At 42.3% G+C, this 14,404-nt stretch overlaps 1 pseudogene across 1 annotated transcript; it reads right to left on the bottom strand.

The window, feature by feature from the left end:
• Positions 1 to 801: 801 nt before the first annotated feature.
• On the bottom strand, positions 802 to 14,049 carry LOC147032337 (migration and invasion enhancer 1-like; annotated as a pseudogene). Its single transcript, XR_015055125.1, has 4 exons — positions 13,895 to 14,049; positions 12,099 to 12,196; positions 1,440 to 1,516; positions 802 to 1,319 (listed from the first exon to the last, which is right to left on the bottom strand). The product of XR_015055125.1 is annotated as a migration and invasion enhancer 1-like (transcript).
• Between the last annotated feature and the right edge of the window lie 355 nt (positions 14,050 to 14,404).

Below are 14,404 nucleotides of genomic sequence, written 5' to 3'. Positions count from 1 at the left end.
AATCTGCAAGGAAGAATGGGAGAAAAATCTCCAAATCCAGATGTGCAAAGTTGATACAGACATACCCAAGAAGACTCGAAGATAGAATTGCTACTAAAGGTGCTTCGACAAAGTATTGACTCAGGGGGCTGAATACTTATGCAAGTTAAACGTTTCATTTTCAAAAATATGCAAATTTTTCTTAAAACGTGTTCACTTCGTCATGATGAGGTATTTTGTGTAGAAGTGACAAAAAAAAAAATTAAAATTTAATCCATTTTAAATTCATGCTGCAACAAAAAAAATGCGAAAAAGTCAAGGGGTGTGAATACTCTGTGAAGGCACTGTATATGCGTTCTACCAAGTGCCATTCTAGTTTACCAATGATACATCCCAGCAACCACCACTTGCTATCATATTTATAACCTGCAAAGAAAACAATTGGATAATGAAAGCATGTCTGCAAAAATGAAGCACCCAACATCAAAGTGTATAATGCTTGTTTTCTAAAACTAATGATCTGTTCATCTGACTTACATCATGCCACAAGGCAATGAGACCAGACAATTAGATACTGAAGGCAGGAAAGCCACATTAAGAACTGAATTTTGAACAAGTCCCCTCTTCTTCGGAACTGCTGTGTGATTATTTCGATGAGAAATGCATCCAAAGAATCCCACAACAGATCACCCTGAAACTACACCACATATTTCACTGGCTTGGGAACATGAAACTAAGAGACCACTTGACAGTTGAAGTTTCACCATCTTGGGAAATGCAGGGTTTTGTGACTTTCAAAGTTTCAAATGAAAATTTCTAAAATTCGAGAGAAGTGCAACTTTATTCCACAATTTTGACAAATTAACCAATAGTAATTACCCCAGTGTAAAAACATACAAATAACTCCATAGCAATAACATTAGGGTTGAGAAGAAAGTCAATAAAAGTACCTCAGAGACCAAAATTACACATTAAGGCTTTTGGGTTCAGGCAGAAAGAAAGACATCAAAAACTAAATGCATACTAGTTCAACACAAGTTCCCAGGTAACGGCCTCCCATCCGCTTCCTCCTCTCAAACCTGAGGTTCAAGCACTTCCGCAGGTTTGAACCCTTCATGGAAGTGCCATCATATGTTGGTTTGAGGAAGGGAATCAGAAAAGGGAATTGTTAGCAGACAACTGAATGCAAAACGTTAAGCATGAGCTACAAGATAGATACATTGCGATATCGCGATTTGCAAAGCAGGCAGTTAAATAATGCGGCAGTTTGGGGCAGGCAAGACCTTTTGCGCATGTGGGGCAGGCTCTCCAGAGACCATTTTCTTCAAACACTCCATTATCTTAAAAAAAAAACAAAGCAAGAAAACAAACAAAAAAAAAAATCACACCAATAAAACAATGTAATAATCATTTTGAAGATATGTGCTGATTTATGGCATAGATCCAAAACCTATACTTACTTCATCTTCATCTGGAAAACCATTTTTCTCAAGCTTTGAAAAGATGACCATTTCATTCACTGTGATTTCATAGCTCACTGACGACAAAGAGAAATAAAGTGGTAAGTACCAAAGAGGATCTGCCCAGTTGCAATGAAATTGTATTTGAGGAAATTCACCATTAGGAAAGGTTAAAAAATAATAATATATCACAAGCACAATAGGCAAAGTGACAATCAACTGTTTTTGGCCAAACATTGAGTTTTACGTTTCTTTAAATTTTTGAGAGTATGGAATACTCATGCAACGAGTTAACGAAAATCAGGGTTAAGGAAATGGTTAATGTCTGCCCATCTGATCAGTTTGTGATTAAGGAACAACTTATTTAAATTGAATGTTATATTTTGAACACAAATCGGAACATTAAATGGGAAGACAAGTTTGCCGTACTTTGCCTCTGAACTCGTCCCAACCACGCATGCGCAGAGGGGAGTGAATATTATTTTATTTTTTAACTGTCTGCCTGCCGGACAGTCAAACACAATTGAAAATCATTCCAATAAGGAAACTTATTTTTAAGGATGTTATAAAGGACACAAACAACAGACATGAATAACTAATGTAATGTGTTAGATAGGGTGATGTTACAGACACAGGGTACAACCTTGAATAAATAAACTTGTATGCCTTGAAACATTTATCAAAATTTAATTATATACTTGAACACTGCAGAACACAAATCACCTTCATACTACTTCCAAGAATATAATTCATAATATCTACATTAATAAATGTTGGTGTGTGTCAGTCCATCCGTCAGTCTCCTCTATATCTCCAAAACCATGACACCGAGCGGCCCCAAACTTTACATACATACTATGGGTAACTCCAAAGTAGTGCATGAGTGAAAATTGGGTGTTTGGGTTAATTAAAACACCCCTTTTGAAGATATAATTTATGGTCTTATTTAATTATCTTTTATCAAGGCTCATCCTTGGTCAACTTGCTGTCCCTCGCTGAGGTTTTCATTCGCAATTTTTTTTTTCGCCTACTCAACAATGCCTTGACTTGGAACAGGCCACAATGATTTATTTCTTAATGACAAGGTTTTTATTGGGTTTTTTTTCCCCCACTTTCCTCACTCATGCTGTATCATCAAATGCCTGTTCATCATAGCTACGAATCGCTGGATACATTGCAATGCTTATAAACGCCAGGAGACGCCGGCGTTCATGGTTTCATTTCATTTCCACACATTTCATTTTGTGGACAGGTTGGGTCTGTGACAAGGCTGAACTGATTAGACTTTGGTGAAGATCCAGATCTGGCTACGAGAATTTTTTAAAGTGATTCTTCAACATTGAGAGATCGTGCTTAACCAATATATAGCATGATATCTCAAAAAGCTGTGGACGGATCCAGATGAAATTTTGTGGACAGGTTGGGTGTGGCAAGGACGAATTGATTTAATTTTGGTGAAGATCCGAATCCGGATACGGATACGAGAATTATTTAATTTTCTAAAGCGATTCTTCACCATTGAGAGATGGGGCCAAAAATGATATAGTACTGTTTCGCAATTTCAAAAATGTATTGTGCCCGACATGTTCTCATGGATCAATCATTGCATGGTGGAAGTTCGCACTCCGAGTGCCCTTCTAGTTTGTACTTCTCTCTTGTCAAGCAGGCATATGGGACAAGATGAGTTGCGAGGGCTTCGAGTTTGGCCTTCAATTCTATTCCCTATTCCTTTATCTATTTACTTCGCACACATGACCTCTCTTCATGCAAGCATGCATGCTACAGACTGCACGTTAACAGAGAGCTTCATTAACATATGCCACCAAAACTCTGTTCAAACCATACACCATTCCTCAACGGACACTTTATTTCAACCTTCTCCGTACTCGAACCACAATGCTACAACCTTCATGCAACCACAATGCCTTCCTAAAAATCCCCACAACAACCTCCTCACCACAACCATGACAAACGCTTCACCCACCTCACAACAGCACTTCACCACTTCACCCACCTCACCACAGCGCTTCACCCACCTCACCACAAACACCTCACCACACCACCACAACTGCTCAACTAACCCAGCTCATTGAGGAAAAGGAGTAACTGCCAGAGCAGGTGTTCAATGCTGATGAGACCAGCTTGTTTTGGAAAAAGATGCCAATGCGAACTTTTATCTCGAAGCACGAGAGGACAGAATCGGGATTCAAGACCGCAAAGGACTGGGTATCTCTTCTCCTCCACACAAACGCAAATAGTGACTGGATGATGAAGCCCATGATGCTGTACCATTCCCTGAACCTACGTGCTCTCAAGGGCAAAAACAAGTACACACTGGCAGTGTTTCACAGGGCCAACAGGAAGGCATGGGTGATGGCAGCAATTTTCATGGACTGGTTCCATAACCGTTTCATCCCTCAAGTCGAAAGATAGCTGACAAAGAATAAATAAATAAATAAAAACCTTGCATTCAATGTTCTCCTTCTCGTTAACGCTCCTGGCCAGCCCAGGGACCTGAATCGAACGTTGAAGTGATCTTCCTGCCATTAAACACCACCTCCCTGATCCAGACACTCGACCAAGAGGTAATTTCGACTTTCAAAAGCTATTATACCTGCCGCATTTTGGATGTGATAGACTCCGACCGAGAGCTCACCATCAGGCAGTCAGGAGTTCAGCATAGTTCATTGCATCGGCGCAATCAGAGTCGCTTGAGGAGGTGAGAGCCTCCACCATCAACACCTGCTGGCACAACCTGTGGTCACAGGCAGTGAACTTCAGAGGCTTTCCGTCAACACAGAGGAGAGGCATGAAATTGTTGGGTTGGCAAGGCAAGTGGGAGGGGAAGGCTTTGACGGCATTGAGCCTGAGGAGTTGGATGATCTTATTGCCTCACATGCAGAGGAGCCCATTACTAAGGTTTCCGAGGAGAGGGAGGAAGAGGAGGAGGAGGAAGCAGGCAGTGATTAGGAGGAAGAGATGTCGAGGTTCAACCTCACATTCAAGTTCCTTGGTGAGATGTACAACATGCGGTCAATGATCGAGAGGCTGCAAGACGCCGAGCTGTTCATGGTGAAGCATTAACGAAAGTTCAAGAAGGGGTTGGATGACGTGATGCTCCCATGTATGGAGCTACATCGAAACCTGCGGCAATCTGCCAGACAGCTCACAATCACCCACTTCTTCCGCCTTGTTCCCTCCACCTCAGGAGCATCAGCACCCTCAACTGCCTCTCCTGCCTATCCTTTGGTGAGCAACTAATCAGGACCCTCACCTACATTGTTTTTAGTGCATGACTCAGATGACTCCACTGGGTTCACTGGCTTTTAAAATAATCATTTGAAAAGTTTCGTTTTTGCAAATAAAAATTTGAAACGGTACCTGGTTTTTTTTTTGGGCGGTTTTTTACTTTTACGGTAGGTTGGTGAATTTTAATAAACCGTAATTACATTCCTTCAATAAACATGAGAAGTGGTACCTGGTGTTGGCGGGTTCTTTCTTTTTTTCTAAGCATTTTTTATGAAACTAATCACGTGCATTCAGTGGAAAAGATTTTGAACTTTTAAAAGTTCCCCTATGAATCAGAAACCGCCAGGAACCTATCCCCCTTTTACACTTGAAGCAATGTGCGACACTCGCGGTGTCGACACTCAATGGGTCATGAACCGCTGGGAACCTATCCCCCTTTTTTCCATTGAAACAATGCCCCAACATTCGCAGCATTTTTCAGGAACATATCCTCTCACAAATAGCGGGATATGACAGTCGTTCCTTCTGAAGCTTTTGAACGGCAAGTCAAAACTTTGTCAATGTATTGCCTACCAATGAATCAGTCAGCATGCTTTACTGGCCAACTCTATATGCCTTGATATTAATTTGAAAGGAACACGCCCTTGTGGTGTGTTTTGTTTGCAAGCGACTTGCTTTTGCCGCTATATTGCAAATGGGACACCCCAAGGGCGTGTTCCTTTTCAATTAATAAATTACCAGGCTATATGTAACCAGAACATGCCCAACATGAACGGAAAAAAAAGCTCATTTCTATGAAGTAGGAATTACTCAAAATAAACATAGATTCCGGTTTACTACTCAATTCCTTTTGATTCCATGGTTAGAATTGAGTACTTTGGAATCAATTCCACCCACCACTATTAAGCACTCAAGCAAGCACTCCAATGAAACGGTTGATAAGGAACGGTTGGCTTGGCAGCGATTAGTGAACTGCTCCTAAGGTGAAGTCCACAGTTTTAATTTGGCTCAGGTTGAGACATTCTAGAGCAGGGGTCGGGAACGTGTGGCTCGCGAGCCAGGTATGGCTCTTTTGATTGCATCTGGCTCGCAGATAAAATTGGAGTTTGAAACTTGGAAAGCCCAATATTTCTCGCGGAAGCTTTACCTATAGTTTGAATGGTGTCGTGCTTCATTCACGTGCAGGGCTGAACTTGGCAGAAGGAGAGAAGAAAAACACCTCCGAATTGTCTGAAGTGGTTTTTGTTTCGTCCAGTCATGCGGCCGACGCGAGTAGTGATTTCGGTTCCTCCAATGACGTGCCGCCGCCGAGACGCGTCACGGAATTCATCTCGACCAATCACGCGCCACCGCTGAGGCGACAGCATCCCAGAGTCGGCCGGCCGCGCCGCACCTCTCGAGTATGTCAGCCTGTGCGCAGGCCAGCCAGACTCACTTGGGTCAACATCTCCCTCTCTTTCATTTGCTCAAAGCTAACCCTTCGACGAAGAAGATGGCGAAAAGAAAAAAAAGATGAGGAGTATCGTACATTTCAAGACGAATGGGCCGAAGAATTCGCCTTTGTGGAGAGAGCAGGTTCTGTAGTGTGTCTAATTTGCAATGACAAAATTGCATCGATGAAACGGCCGAATATAAAGCGGCACTTCGACATACGCCATGCTACCTTTGCATCAAAATACCCTGTGGGAGACAGCAGAAAGAAAGCGTGCCAAGAGCTACTGAGCAGGGTGCAAGCCAGCCAGCAGCAACTCCGCGTATGGACCCGGCAAGGTGACTATAATTCCGCCAGCTTTGCTGGATCTTTAGCAATAGTGAGGAACGGAAAACCATTCACAGATGGCGAGTATGCAAAAACGTTCATGCTGGATGTCGCCAATGAACTTTTTGATGATCTTCCGAACAAAGACAAGATAATCAAACGGATACAAGACATGCCTCTGTCGGCAAGAACTGTTCATGATCGTACCATCATGATGGCAAACCAAGTGGAGGAAACGCAAGCGAAGGACATAAATACAGCGCCGTTCTTTTCCCTGGCTTTGGATGAGTCAACAGACGTAAGCCATTTGTCGCAGTTCAGTGTGATTGCAAGATATGCTGCTGGTGATACACTGCGCGAAGAAAGTCTTACTGTTCTGCCAATAAAAGGGTCCACAAGAGGTGAGTATTTATTCAAGTCTTTCATGGAGTTCGCTCAAGAAAAAAATCTACGAATGGATAAACTTATCTCGGTGTGTACTGATGGTGCTCCGTGTATGGTGGGGAAAAACAAAGGATTTGTGGCGCTTCTCCGTGAACATGAAAATAGACCCATCCTAAGTTTCCATTGCATTCTACACCAGGAGGCACTTTGTGCTCAGATGTGTGATGGGCAGCTTGGCGAAGTGATGTCGCTGGTCATTCGTGTGATCAACATTGTTGCCTGAGCCTTAAATGGTCGCCAGTTTAAAACACTGCTGGATGAAGTTGGAAATAACTATCACGGTCTGCTTTTGCACAGCAATGTGCGTTGGTTGTCAAGAGGGAAGGTGCTTAGCCGTTTTGCGGCTTGCCTGAACGAAATCCGGACTTTCCTTGAAATGAAAGGGATTGAGCATCCTGAGCGAGCCAAACTGAGTGGCTCCTCAAGTTTTACTATCTCGTGGATATGACTGAACATCTGAACGAGCTCAACGTGAAAATGCAAGGCATTGGAAATACAGTGTTATCCCTTCAACAAGCCGTGTTTGCTTTTGAAAACAAGCTGGAGCTCTTTATCATGGATCTTGAAACAGGTCGTTTACTACATTTTGAAAAACTGAGACAATTTAAAGATGCATGCACAGCAAGTGAGCCCACTCAAAACTTTGATCTCCACCAGTTAGCTGGCTTCACATCCAGTCTCCTACAGTCATTCAAAGCACGCTTTGGAGAATTTCGTGAGCACACTCGTCTTTTTAAGTTCATCACCCATCCAAACGAGTGTTCACTGAACACAGCCGACCTGAGTTACATTCCTGGTGTCTCCGTCAGAGATTTTGAAGCAGAAGTGGCTGACCTGAAGGCCTCAGACATGTGGGTGAATAAGTTCAAGTCACTGAATGAAGATTTGGAAAGAATCGCACGACAGAAAGCAGAGTTGGCGAGCAAGCACATGTGGACAGAAATGAAAAAAAACTTCAACCCGAAGACCAGCTGATTATCAAAACTTGGAACGCGCTTCCTGTCACATACCTCACACTGCAGCGTGTGAGTATTGGTGTATTGACCTTGTTTGGATCTACGTATGCATGTGAGCAGTCATTCTCACATCTTAAAAACATCAAGTCCAACCTACGATCACGTCTAACGGATGAAAGCCTCAACGCTTGCATGAAGCTTAACCTCACCAAGTACCAACCAGACTACAAAGCCATCAGCAAATCCATGCAGCACCAGAAGTCCCATTAATGGTGAGTATTATTACAACATTATTTAAAAGAATAAATTCAGAGGCTTATTATACTCACATTTAGTTGAATTCAGTCTTAAAATATATTATATGGCTCTCACTGAAATAGATTTCCAAATATTTTGCTTTAATGGCTCTCCGAGTCAAAAACGTTCCCGACCCCTGTTCTAGAGCTTATTGCATATTTGGAAATTAAATAAAGGCATGAACACTGGTGTCTCCAGGCATTTATAAGCATCATGTTGTATCCAGCGATTTGTAGGTATGAAGATCACGCAATGATACGAGTGATCAAAGCGAAAAAAAAAAATTTGAGTGCTTTATTGTTGAACTGTCGCGCGCGGCTTGTTCCAAGGCAAGGTATTTTTGAGCGGGCAAAAAAAAAAAAAAAAAAATAACAAGAAGCGAATACTTCGATATTGCGCGGCTGGGGGCAGTAAAAGTCCAGGTTAAGAATGATGAAACAATTTTGCAGTTATAAAATTTAAATGTAGACACGGTGAATCAGCATGCGTGATGGGAAGAGTTGTGACGTTGGACAAATTTCTCTTTATAGCCCTCAGATCAAAGGGATGTATGCGGCTACAAGTGTGACAGAAGACGTGACAGAAGACACAGGACAGAATAGCCAATTTTTTTTTAACAGCGCGAGGTCACCACGCTATAAAAATGTGAATTAAGACCTCAGCAAGGGAGGGTGGGCTGACCAATGATGAAGCGTTGATAAAGGATAATTAAATAAGGCCGTTAACTGGAAGGGCACTCGGTCGAGCGCATCCCTCCGCCATGCAATGCCTGATCCAACAAAACATATCAGGCCCAAGAAATATATCGTTTTTAGCCCCATCTCTCAATGGTGAAGAATCACTTAAAAATAAAATAAATATCATATCCGGATCCAGATTTGGATCTTCACCAAGATCGAATCAGTTCGTCCTTGTCACACACCCAACCTGTCCAAGTTTCGTATGAATCCGACCACAACTTTTTGAGATATCCTGCACACACACAGACAGACAGGGGTGAAAACATAACTTCCTTCCACCTTAGGTGGCAGAGGTAAGGTGTGCTTAAATTAAAAATCTTCCAAAGGTGTGCTTAAATTAACCCAAGCACCCACTTTTCATTCATGCACCACCTTGGAGTTCCCTTCGTATGGATGCAAAGTTTCACGCCACTAGGTTTCATGTTTTGGAATTATGGAGACACACTGACATTTATTTATCTTGATTTGCTGGGGGGGGGGGTTGGCAGGCAGGGGGTGATGTGAAATATGCAAGAAGGGAAAGAAAACTTCGAGGCCGACTTACTGGAATGACATTTCCATTCCATAATCTAAATTTCCTTTTGCCAAAGGTTTGATAATAACAGATACTGCTCTGGCAGTGTGGCATTAAATTGTGGAAACAAGCCGATTTTGGAGTAAAAATGGGAGGATGGGGGAAACATTGTGTACAATCTGTGTATGGTGAATACATTGCAGGCAGATCAGATTACATTTGTCAGGTTTACAGAAGTAATATTGGGCATAATATGACTGACTGTACTTTATAGGATTTTGCATGTATGGCAAGTTGCAATGACAATGTAAACTATCCTGTTACTGTACTCAAGCATTTTGCTTGTATACAATATAGCATGGGCAGCATTTTATCGCATTTACAGTTTAAAAAAAAAAAAAATCCTCTCCGCTTCCACTATGACCTCTGCATACAAGAATAATTTAAGATGATCCAATAAAACATATGGGGCAAGAAAGCTGCCAAAACGGTTTGCAATGGGTAAACAGGACAAACATGGTAAATGTTGCCCAAGACCTTCAACGGAAGATCAATAATCGGTAATACTTGTGTTATTATGTTGATGTACCAAGCTCTTTACGGCACGTTGGTGCTGCCAAAGTAGTTTATTGGCATGGCAAGAGCTATACTGGGTGGTATGCCACTGCCTTCCCAGCGTTGATTGTCCGTGCTCTATCTCTTTAAATGATGAGCAAGGAAGCAGCATGTACCTTTTTTAAAAGACTTTGGTACAACTCGGTCGGGGTTCAAACCACCGGCCACCCAGACTCAGAGTGGACGCTCCAAGCCTCAAACCATTACACAACCAAGTCTGGTAGTTGTATTGTACATATTCCACATGGACACCATTTTTTGGAAAAACGTGTTATTTTCATAATTACCCTGCGCTCGCTAAGGAAAGAGCAGGATTAAGCGATAGGTAGTGTACTACGTATGTCGTGCATCGAAAACTGTTCAGCGGAGGAAATTCAAACTTTATCACATGAAACATAACCATGTGACAAGTCTGAAGACGACGATGGTTCATGAGCGGTATTTGACGATGTAGGTTGTTTTAGAAGTCAAGGATGAGACAATGTGATAATGTTTGACCAAGTTATAAAAATAATCAACATGATGTGGTACGAGTGACAGGTTATTCGCTGCAAAATGTTGAAAACGCGGTTTCGTTCAGCAACTTTAAAAATTTGACCTTTGCATAACCTATAAAGGTCACAAAACAATGTTGTGGACATTAAAATAAGGAAACAGGATACGTGCTATAGCTTCTTGGAGTTAGTTCGTCGAAGAAGATCGAAAACCCGGTTCAATTCCCACAACTTTGAAAATTTGACCTTTGTGAACTTTAAAGGTCAAGGATTATGACCTTTGGTGCAAAACTTCCTCTGGAACATTCCAGGAACAATATAACGTCATATAGGCTAGATGGCATTTCGCACTCCTCGGATTATCCATACTTTGATGAAATCAGCGTAAAAACAAACTTGAAGGGGGCGCCACGGGCAAGGTGTTCGAGATAGAGCAAAATGGTTTCAAGACTTTAGGTGGGGAATGACCTCAAGATTATGCATAAAAAATATTGTCATCCCAGCTCTCAAAGTTTGGGCGGTCGTATAATTTTTATGTTAAAATTCGAAATTTTCTAAGTTCGTGACCTTGTGACAAAAATGGAAAAAAATAAAAAAAATAAAAAAACGAGCTCCGTGTGGCTATGCAGTTGTCATTGGGCTAACCAAATACCGAAACCCCTGCCAGATTTGACAAACCCCTCGGAGAAGATAATTTTTATGTCAAAATTCACAATTTAAGTTTGTGACCTTGTGACGAAGAGAAAAAAAAAAAAAAAAAAATAAAAAATCGAGCTCCGTGGGGCGATGCAGGTGCCATTGGGCTAACCAAATACTAAAACTCCTGTCAGATCCGACAAACCCCTAGGAGAAGATACAAATTGAAATCGGCTACCCACTAAAAACACGTTTTTTGGGCGTGGCTCCACCCATAATGGGCACACCACGCCCATTCTGAAGAAAACAAAATTAGATCATGATATCAACCTCTCACCAAAATTTTATCAGGATCGGATCAAAACCCACGGAGCTATGCTCAGGAGACAGACAGACACACAACAATAACGAATATAGTGGTCACTTATTTTTTTCATGAACCAATTACAGACAGACAGTCACTCTTTTAAGGCCGATATAAGCCAAAGGGCAACATAGGCCAAATTTCATCAGATCGACTTAAAATTTGAACAGAATTTTCATAAAAATGACCATCATGTGTCACGTGGTCTGGCAGCCATATTGGATCGAAGGGAGAAAAAAAAAAATCTTTGCAGGAGAAACTGCTGAACCGATCAATGCAAGCTTTAACTAAACAATCAACTACCCATGGGAAATATTGTTTGATAAAAGACAATGTCAGTCATTTGGATCAAAGGGGGAAAAAAAAATATATATATATATATTTATTTTAAAAACCTCAAAAAAACAAGAGTTGGTTTGCATGTATTTTTTTTGCCATCTATTTTTTCTTAATCATCCCTGCTGTGGTGCATCACATTTAGAAATATAAAAGCATGTCTTAATAAAACAATTTTCCAATACCCCCAAACACTTCCTCTGCCATTGAGGTACAAATGATGCAATGAATGGAATGTAGAAGTGCGTTTCGTACTTTTCCGGCCTTTAAAGCCAGAAACGTCAGCGCTCGGGAACTCGCTCTTGATGCGCTGAGCGAGGTCCTTGTAGCGCTTCTCGTAACCTCATCCACCACTGCAAACAGACGTATCACATGACCACCTCCACAAATAACAACAAAGGTTGTACAATGGAGCAAGAAAACAAACAAACAAAAAAAAAACACACCACAATCACCTTTGTTTTTAATGTGTACACAGGTGACGAAAAGGGGGAAGGAGGGGTGGGAGGAAAAAATAATAATACAGTAATAAAAAAACATTCACCTGCCTCCGATAATAATCCACCGTTACAAGGTGAGGCAAGTCATTACCTGCAACCAGCTCAACACAAATAAAAACTTACATGAGAGGCATCACCCCAGGCTTAGACAATAATCTTTTCTGGAATGGAAATAAGGACGTCGCGCAGGTCTTCTTTAACGCAAGACAGAAGACTTGGCAGAGGAAATTGTACGAGTGAGGTAGATCTAGACCGGTACATTAGCGTTTGTAAGCTAAGTGGCTAACCAGTAAGAACTAATGATATAAAAGAGCAGGCATACCTGATTGAAACGAATATCAATGCGAGACTCACAATTGACTCGCCTTACATTTTTAAACTTCAGACAGAAGCACAACACGATAGCACGATTGCCATTTGTGTGGGGTCTGGTTTCAGCTGCCACAAGTGTGCCACAATCTGTTTGTGACGGCACGTCATCCTTCGCATTTAAGCTGTTCACATTCATGACCCCAAGAGATCAGGGGCTAAAGAGTTTGCCATTGGGAACCGGTGCTGCAATCCACAGGAAAGGGAAATGCTGTCACATGGGTCTGGGTCTGTCTCTCTCTCTGTCTCTCGTGCAGCCTGTGGCTGCTGGTTGCATCATTGGTTGGGACGTGGCTGTGCCGCTGATGCAGTGTCCCCCTTACCAGTACACCGGTGCTCATTTTGCCGACCTCAGAAGGATGACAGGCCGAGTCAACCTCCTGGTGCATATTAATTCAGCGGCCAACGGAGCTTGAACTCAGGACCCCAGGATCCCTCTAGGATCCCAAGCTGCCACCCTAAACCACTAAACCAACACCAGGCTTGTCACGTGGGTGTGGCAGAGGCACCATTCAAAGGTTATATCGAGTATCCAAAAAAAAAATAAACGAATAATACGTTTGAAAAGGTCAGGCTCTGGGTGTGGCACGGTTTGGGATTTCAATGATATCGAGGAAAGGGTGAGGCAGAAGAAGAGGAAGAGGAAGAGTCGTCGTCGTCGTCGTGCACACCCCACAATGACTCAGCAAATTTTAACAATCTCGGCCCTGTGATCCAGCTCGTCCCCCGGGGGTTTAAACCCAATCGTTTATTTATTTATTTATTTATTCGTATCAAGCCGACGGCTGCTTGGTCTTGGTTGCACCATTTTCTGAGGGCGCGGCTGGTACTCATTTCGTCGACCACAGGACGGACGGCAGGCCGAGTCGACCCTCCCTGGTGTGGTGTTAATTAAACGGCGTGACAGGGTCTTGAACTCAAGGCCCGACGATCTAAAGACGGCCAGCTTAACCGTAAAGCCAGTACCAGCAGGCTCACACCTGTTCACACACAACGAAGGCATCACCGACTCGTACAGGTAACAGTTTCCCAGACCAAGTAAGGCGCACAAATCCACAGACGACGGATGAATGGAGTACGCGGTGAGAAAGCGTCCTCACGCCTTCCATGAAACATTGACTTCCTTCAATGGTTGGTTAACACTCAACTCAATTACTCAAAATCCCACTCGGATCATCTTACCAATACTCCACTTTCACGTCCAGCCCCATGATGTCGGTGCGGATACCACGAGCCCGGTGCTCGGACGCCTCAACGTCCAAAATGAGCCGCGGAAGCCGGGATCCGGTAAAATACCGTGGACGCACAAAAAAAAAAAAAAAACAACAGCGGTGACGTATGCTTGGCACGCCCACTTTTAATCGAAGCGTTTTTAACATAACATCTGATTTTCAAGATTCTATCGTCGAGTTCGAGTACTTATTTCAAAACAATAATATATCCGTAAGAATTATTATTTTTATTTTATAACTGGCAATAGTTCTGAAAAATAATCTGTGAAGGTAGACCACCAGCCGAGCTGCACAAACGAGGGAAATACGGAGAAAGCGCCGATGCCCAGGGCTTTTCAATAATAATGCTTTACAATTCCGTGTCTTTCAACAGCTTCACCTTCTTTCTTCCTTTGTTTAATTATCGATTTCCATTTTTAAGCATCTATCTGCCGTAGGTATCTGTAAACCTATCTGTAAA

This window comes from Eptatretus burgeri, chromosome 2 (assembly GCF_056783735.1).
Source record: "Eptatretus burgeri isolate ZD-2024b chromosome 2, Ebu_testis_v1, whole genome shotgun sequence".
Classification (NCBI taxonomy): Eukaryota; Metazoa; Chordata; class Myxini; order Myxiniformes; family Myxinidae; genus Eptatretus; species Eptatretus burgeri.
This window is presented reverse-complemented; position numbering and strand designations above follow the sequence as displayed.